Here is an 8,014-nt window from a genome sequence, read left to right as displayed (position 1 = left end):
GTGGGGGGGGGGGGGGGGGGGGGGGGGGGGGGGGGGGGGGGGGGGGGGGGACGTGCTTTGTGGGGGGGGGGGGGGGGGGTGGGGGGGGGGGGGGGGGGGGGGGGGGGGGGGGGGGGGGGGGGGGTGTGGGGGGGGGGGGGGGGGGGGGGGGGGGGGGGGGGGGGGGTGAGGTGAGGGAGTGGGGGAGGGGATTTATAACTTTTATACTTGAGATGGCTTGATTTAGGAGTATTTTGTCTTTGTTTTAGTGATAGTATTCATTAGGTGTTGTCTTATTTAGTCTTAACATGTTGCATTTTGTTTAGTTCATTTTTGTCACCATTGCATGAATTTCCCTTCTTTTTATGGATGAATTTGACTGTTTCTCTTTCTCTTGAACATGTAGGTGAAGATTCATAATAGAATAACATGTCCTCTAACTTTGTTGTAGAGTTGTTGCTGCATTGCTACAACAACGGAGCAGAATATTCTCGGATCCAATTCAAATGGAATTGACCAAAAAGGGCTAACTTAAGTGGACTAAATTCTTGTAAATACATGATGGTTTTCAGCCCTTGATCTCAGGAGGAAAGTTCTAATCCTATGGCCAGAATCTAACCTAATGATTGAATACATTTATGGAAGAAAGAGAAGAGAGGCAAGGAGGAGAGGAGGAGACATTCGACCAAGGGTGGAAGAGAGACTTGGCTGAGAGGAAGGAGGTAGAGAACGAATGCTGGAGCTCTTGTGGAAGCAAGGAGCTGCTGGAGTTGTTGATTTGCTTTGAAGAAGAAAGCTAGAGCTCATGTGGAAGCATTGAAGCCTTAGTTTATTCTTGTTTTTATAACTCTATCTTCTTATTTTCTAGTCTCATGTCAACTATACTTGGTTTTATGCATTTGAATTCTGTTATGGGTTAAATCTTAGCTGTGTTGGGATGATAGTAGTACCTAAACCTGAATTTTGATATGTAACTAATCATGTGTTCTTTAGTTTTATTGCAATCCACTTTATTGTTAATGAATTCAGCATGTTATATTGACTAATTTCAGTTCTTGAATGATCTTTCTTGAATGAATGTTATGATTTCATTAATTGGAAAATTAATGAAGTCTAGGTGTTTGTTGAATTGTGTGAGTTAGCATCATCTTTAATTAGGTTGTGTTAATTAGTAGGTTGGGTAGGAATACCCAATTACCTCACATTACCATTGATTGGATTGGGTTTAAATTGCATTCTTAATTCAATTCTTCATAGGAATATGCAGATGTTGATTTAGGATGCTAGCTTATGTGTATTGGAAAATACCATATTGCCATTCATTCCAAGTTCTTGATTTATCTTGGGGTTGTAGTATTGCTTTAGTATTTGTGTTATAAAATTCAGGGGAAGGGAAACTTGATTCCTAACACACTTGTCACTCATTTAAGTTTCTTCCATTGCTTAATCTACATCTTAGTTCCTTAGTTTTCTTTACCTGTCATTTGAGTATTTAGTTAGTTAATTACCAATCAACCTTGTTAATTTCATTTAAATCAATTTTACTTTTACATTGAAAGTTAAGGATATAATTCTCCGTGGGATCGATACTGTACTTATCATTTATTACTTGATTGCGATACGTATACTTGCGTAATATCTTGAGATACAAGCAACAAGTTTTTGGCGCCGTTGCCGGGGAATTTTGTCTTTAATAATTAGTGTAGAAGTAAGTTTTAGTTATCTACTGAAATTTCTTTACTTTGATATTAGTTTCCTTTTATTCTCAGGTGCTTTTACCCTTGTATGAGTCTGTTGCCTGATCAAGAGTTGATACCCTTTGACCTTGAAATCGAAAGGACATTTCGAGCTAGAAGAAGGAAGTAGCGAGGTTTAGCAGCAGGTCAAACAATGGCTGAAGCAATGAGATATGGGTTGAATAATAATGAGAATAATATGGCAGCTGAGGGTGATGATAGAGATAGGGCCATTAGAGGATATGTTGTCCCAAGGTTGCATGAGCTGAATCCAAGTATAGTAAGGCCAGAAATTCAAGCATTACATTTTGAACTTAAGCCTGTGATGTTCCAAATGCTTCAGACTATAGGACAGTTCAGTGGGATGCCAACAGAAGATCCTCATCTCCATCTTAGACTCTTCATGGAAGTAAGTGACTCTTTCAAGATACCGGGAGCAACTGAAGAAACTTTGAGATTGAAGCTATTCCCTTACTCATTGCGGGATAAAGCAAGAGCATGGTTGAACTCCTTACCTCCACAATCAGTAGCCACATGGAATGATTTAGTAGAGAAGTTCTTGATGAAGTACTTTCCTGCATCAAAGAATGCCAAGTTCAGAAATGATATCACTGGTTTTCAACAGTTGGATGGTGAATCTTTGTATGAGGCATGGGAAAGATTTAAGGAGCTCTTGCGTAAATGTCCTCACCATGGTATTCCTCATTGGATTCAAATGGAGACTTTCTACTATGGTTTAAGTGGACAAACTCGATCCATAGTGGATGCATCAGCAAATGGGGCTATATTGGCAAAGTCTTACAATGCAGCTTATGAGATCTTGGAGAGAATGGCCAACAACAACTACCAATGGCCAGCTGAGAGAGGTGCTGCAAATAAGAGAGTGGCAGGGATTTATGAGTTAGATGCAGTGACAACTTTAACTTCACAAGTGTCATCCCTAACTAGTGTGTTAAAATCCATAAACTTGCCTACAACTGTACAAACTCAACAACATACAGCAATCTCGTGTACATATTGTGGTGGGGAGCATGTCTTTGATAGCTGTCCATCTAACCCAGAATTAGCTTACTATGATGGTAATTTCAGCAATGCCAATAACCCATATGCCAACACCTATAATCTTGGTTGGAGGCAGCACCCTAACTACTCTTGGAATGCTCAAGGACAGAATGCAAGCCCATCTTCCATCCTGCCTCGACCTCATCCGCTTCCAAGTGCTCAACAGCAAGTGAACATTCAACCTATGGAACCCTCTTCATCAATAGAGCTTTTATTGAAGGAGTATATGACAAGGAATGATGCAATGATTCAAAGTCAAGCATCTTCATTGAGAAATTTGGAGAATCAAGTTGGACAGCTGGCTAGTGCTTTAAGTAATCGCTCTCAAGGATCATTGCCATGTGCTACAGAAAATCCTAGATCTCCAGATGCAATAGAAGAGTGCTTTGTTGTGGATGTCCTTGAAGAGCTGGTTTCCGAAGAGTTGGAGGCGAGTGTATTAAAAACCCACTAGAGCTTTCATTGGCAATAGAAATTGAACAAGTGGATGATGAAGCAAGTAGATATATGGATTTGTTAGAGGCAAGACCAGCTAAGGCATTGAGTGGGAGTAGATTTGAGTCTCTTGTATTATCTGAGCTTGAAACTAAAGCCCCTAAACCATCAATTGAAGAGCCACCTATGTTAGAGTTCACACCTCTTTCAAAACACTCTCAGTATGCCCATTTGGATGCAGCCAAAACACTCCATGTTTTTGTTTTAGCACTGCTAACAAAGGAGCAAGAAGATATGCTACTTGAAGTGCTGACGAAGTGTAGAAGAGCAATGGGATGGAATATAGTAGAGATCAACGGGACCAGTCCTTCAAGTATTAAAGCTTAAAATTTGGTTGGAGGAATGTTGCAACAGGTACATGAAGCAACAGAGGAGTTTGAGTCCAATTATGGAAGGTGCACAAGAAGAAATCATTAAATGGCCTTGGGAACTAGAGCATGCAGTGGATCAAGCATTATTGGGGAGCACCATTGGAGCGGGACAAATCTTCAATCAACCTTCAAGAGGCTTAAAAAGAAGGGAGGTCACTTAGATTTCATTATTTTTCGTTTAATTGTGTGCTATTAGTTCATTAGGTGTTGAATAAAAATAAAAAAAAAATTAAAAAAAAAAAATGAATGATAGATAATTTGCTAACATGTATATTTTGATGTGCAGGGAGTGTGGGGAACAAAAAGAGAGTGATTGGGTGTTTTGCCAAACTTATCATTAAATCAAACTGCTGAACAGAGCATGTTTCAATATCCAACAAATTTCACTATCTTTGTAGTAGCGATGTGGCCACAATGCTACTACAAAGTTTTGATCCTCAGCTACGGGTCTTGCATGTTCCGTTAACACATTACATTCTCTCGTTGAAACTTACATTCTCGTGTTCGTTGCTATAGCAAAGCTGCAAGCAAAGCTACAACAACGATTAAACCACTCACCCGACCCGGTTTCATCTCAAACCCAACCAACCCATCAAAAATACACTTCAAACTTCTATTAGACCATGCTGAACCCATACTGATTCAAACCAATTTCATTTTTTTTAAACCCTTCTAAACCAATACCAACCCAAACCCATAAAACCTCTCATTTCAAACCAAAATCCAACAAAACACTCAGCTCACTTCATCGACTCTCACAGCTCCATCGTCTCCTCCACTGCAACTCATCCTCCTCTTCTCTTCCATTTTTTGTTTTTCAAAGACTTTCACACCTCCATTTACCTACATTCACCCACCAAAGCAATCTTTTTCTTCACCTATAGCCCATCTTTCACAAAAACCCTAACTTTTTCCCCCATTCCATCCTCGAATCACTTCTCAGAGGACTACCGGTGCTGTACTGGGTTTCGGGCAAGTTTTTGTGGTATTTCGACCTTCCATCTTCCCTACACCACATCAGCTAAGTGTTCTCCCCATTTCTTTTCTTTCACTCTATATTTTTGAACTTTCGATTTGTTTGTGTTTTTGTTGAATGTTCAATTTATGGTTTGTGGGTTATGTGTTTGTTCTTATGCTGTCTTGGTGTCTGTTTTCGTTAGGGTATATGCAAAGTTTTTCATTTGTTTTAGGTGCTGTTTTGGAGATACCATCACTCGCACACACAAACACAGAATTTCTGGGTCATCATTACCCTATGCTCATCTCCTCTGTTTTTGTTATTTGTTTGTTCTTGCTATTTGTCTGATTAGTTGTAGTTAATTATTTGTTATTTGTTTGCTTTTTTTTTTTGTTTTCTACTTGTATAGTGTTTATGTTTTTGTTTGATATGGTCTGTTTTAGCATCTGTTGATTAGTTGTTTTTTTTATCTTCTACTGTTTTTGTTTTTGTTTAGTTTGTTAGTGTTTTTGTTTGAATTCCATGTTGGTTGTTAGGGGCCCACCTTGTGCATTCCCTTCGAAATGACCCCTCAGAAGAAGAGCAGAACAGACCCTAGTTCTAGTGCTTCAATGGATGAAGATGCAGCTGCTGCAGCTACTGCTGATGATGAGTTCCATTCCTTAGATGATGATGATGAGGCCTAGCTTATTCAGGGAAGTTCTCTCTCTTCTTTTACTTTGTTTTCTTTTGATTCCCTTACTTTCTTTTCCTTTCTTTTTTTGTGAGGACACTTGCTCCTCTTTAGTTTGGGGGTAAGCTTTGCAATTTTCCAATAATTGCATATGTGATCTTTATGATTATGGATGCTCCTAGTTGCTTAGTAGTTTTCGGGGCTTGCTTTTTTTGTTGCTGTCCAGTTTTAGAGTAGCTGTTTTGGGTAGATGTTTTGTGTAGTTAATCTGGCTTTTCATGAAATTTGGATGGTTGTTAAGGAATGTGAATGTCAGTGCCTCTTACTCTGATTTTGTTGGAAATCTTAGCACAATTCTGCTATAATGATCTAATGTCTGCATTTACTCATGTCTGTGATGCCATATTATTGATGCACCAAGTGATATTTCAAGCTCTGGAGAACCTGGGGAAAGTTGGATCAATGTGAGAGTTTTAGGATTTTAGAATTGGTTAAATGAGAACTTCAAGACTTACACATTAGGGATCCCCATTTGTCTGTTTCCAAGAACTTTGTACATTGTGAATATTGATTGAGGTTTGACCCCTTCCCTTCCCCAAAAGAATAATGCTCCGCTGATTTGGGTTGCCTAGTAACCAGGAATATGCAAGTAACCCATGTGTATTTTTGACGTCAACAGTGGCCTAAAATATGAGCATGAAAAATAAAAAAATATAATAATATAAAAATAAAAAAAAAGAGAGAAAGAAAAAGAGAATAATGTTCCGCTGTTTTGGGCAACCTATTAACCAGGAATATGCATGTAACCCATGTGTATTTTTTACGTCAACAATGGCCCGAAATATGAGCATGCAAGGCACTCTTGTTTGTGATCTTGTTGAGTAACCGGGTATCTTCATCACAAATGAGCGATATTCGCGTAAAAAGGCAAGATGACAACAAAAAAAAATAAAAATTAAAAAAAAATTTAAAAAAAAAAGTTCATAAAGAATAAGTTTGGGGGGTCAAATGCTCAAAAGAGTATGAAACAAGTTCTTGGGGTTGTAAAAAGATATGGATTCCTAATTAGTGGAGAGGTAATCATTTGGTCAACATATTAGATCAATGAACTAAACTTGATGACCATGATTCAGCTAGACTAGGGTGATCTGGGGCAAGATCCTTAACTTTCACACACACACTTGAGAGCATCCTGATGAGTAAAGTATGACATCTAAGTGTTATTGGCCAGATGTGTTGGATCTGAAAATTTAGAAAAAGATTGAGAGGCAACTTCTGTCTAACACTCATCCTATTGCATGCTTAAGCCAGGTTATTTGCTTTTCTTTTCTTTTAATTTCCTCATGCTTTCATTAGTAGTTAGTTGTTGTTTTCATTTGTCTTTATTGCTCGAGGTCAAGCAATGTCTTAAGTTTGGGGGTGTGATAACTCTATGAAATAGAGTTAAGATTTATAACTTTTATACTTGAGATGGCTTGATTTAGGAGTATTTTGTCTTTGTTTTAGTGATAGTATTCATTAGGTGTTGTCTTATTTAGTCTTAACATGTTGCATTTTGTTTAGTTCATTTTTGTCACCATTGCATGAATTTCCCTTCTTTTTATGGATGAATTTGACTGTTTCTCTTTCTCTTGAACATGTAGGTGAAGATTCATAATAGAAGAACATGTCCTCTAACTTTGTTGTAGAGTTGTTGCTGCATTGCTACAACAACGGAGCAGAATATTCTCAGATCCAATTCAAATGGAATTGACCAAAAAGGGCTAACTTAAGTGGACTAAATTCTTGTAAATACATGATGGTTTTCAGCCCTTGATCTCAGGAGGAAAGTTCTAATCCTATGGCCAGAATCTAACCTAATGATTGAAGACATTTATGGAAGAAAGAGAAGAGAGGCAAGGAGGAGAGGAGGAGACATTCGACCAAGGGTGGAAGAGAGACTTGGCTGAGAGGAAGGAGGTAGAGAACGAATGCTGGAGCTCTTGTGGAAGCAAGGAGCTGCTGGAGTTGCTGATTTTTTGAAGAAGAAAGTTGGAGCTCATGTGGAAGCATTGAAGCCTTAGTTTATTCTTGTTTTTATAACTCTATCTTCTTATTTTCTAGTCTCATGTCAACTATACTTGGTTTTATGCATTTGAATTCTATTATGGGCTAAATCTTAGCTGTGTTGGGATGATAGTAGTACCTAAACCTGAATTTTGATATGTAACTAATCATGTGTTCTTTAGTTTTATTGCAATCCACTTTATTGTTAATGAATTCAGCATGTTATATTGACTAATTTCAGTTCTTGAATGATCTTTCTTGAATGAATGTTATGATTTCATTAATTGGAAAATTAATGAAGTCTAGGTGTTTGTTGAATTGTGTGAGTTAGCATCATCTTTAATTAGGTTGTGTTAATTAGTAGGTTGGGTAGGAATACCCAATTACCTCACATTACCATTGATTGGATTGGGTTTAAATTGCATTCTTAATTCAATTCTTCATAGGAATATGCAAATGTTGATTTAGGATGCTAGCTTATGTGTATTGGAAAATACCATATTGCCATTCATTCCAAGTTCTTGATTTATCTTGGGGTTGTAGTATTGCTTTAGTATTTGTGTTATAAAATTCAGGGGAAGGGAAACTTGATTCCTAACACACTTGTCACTCATTTAAGTTTCTTCCATTGCTTAATCTACATCTTAGTTCCTTAGTTTTCTTTACCTGTCATTTGAGTATTTAGTTAGTTAAT

The 8,014-nt window shown here is 38.0% G+C and overlaps 1 non-coding gene across 1 annotated transcript; it reads right to left on the bottom strand.

Annotated features, from left to right (window-relative positions):
• Nucleotides 1-2,307: 2,307 nt before the first annotated feature.
• LOC149004991 (small nucleolar RNA R71) lies at nucleotides 2,308-2,414 on the bottom strand. The gene has a single exon (XR_016170068.1). It is a non-coding gene; the product is annotated as a small nucleolar RNA R71 (small nucleolar RNA).
• Nucleotides 2,415-8,014: the final 5,600 nt, after the last annotated feature.

The sequence above is a fragment of the Hakea prostrata genome, chromosome 9 (genome assembly GCF_041222555.1).
Source record: "Hakea prostrata isolate BN-2017 chromosome 9, UWA_Hpros_2, whole genome shotgun sequence".
Taxonomy (NCBI): Eukaryota; Viridiplantae; Streptophyta; class Magnoliopsida; order Proteales; family Proteaceae; genus Hakea; species Hakea prostrata.
The sequence above is the reverse complement of the archived record's forward strand: the minus strand, read 5'-3'. Positions and strand labels throughout refer to the sequence as shown.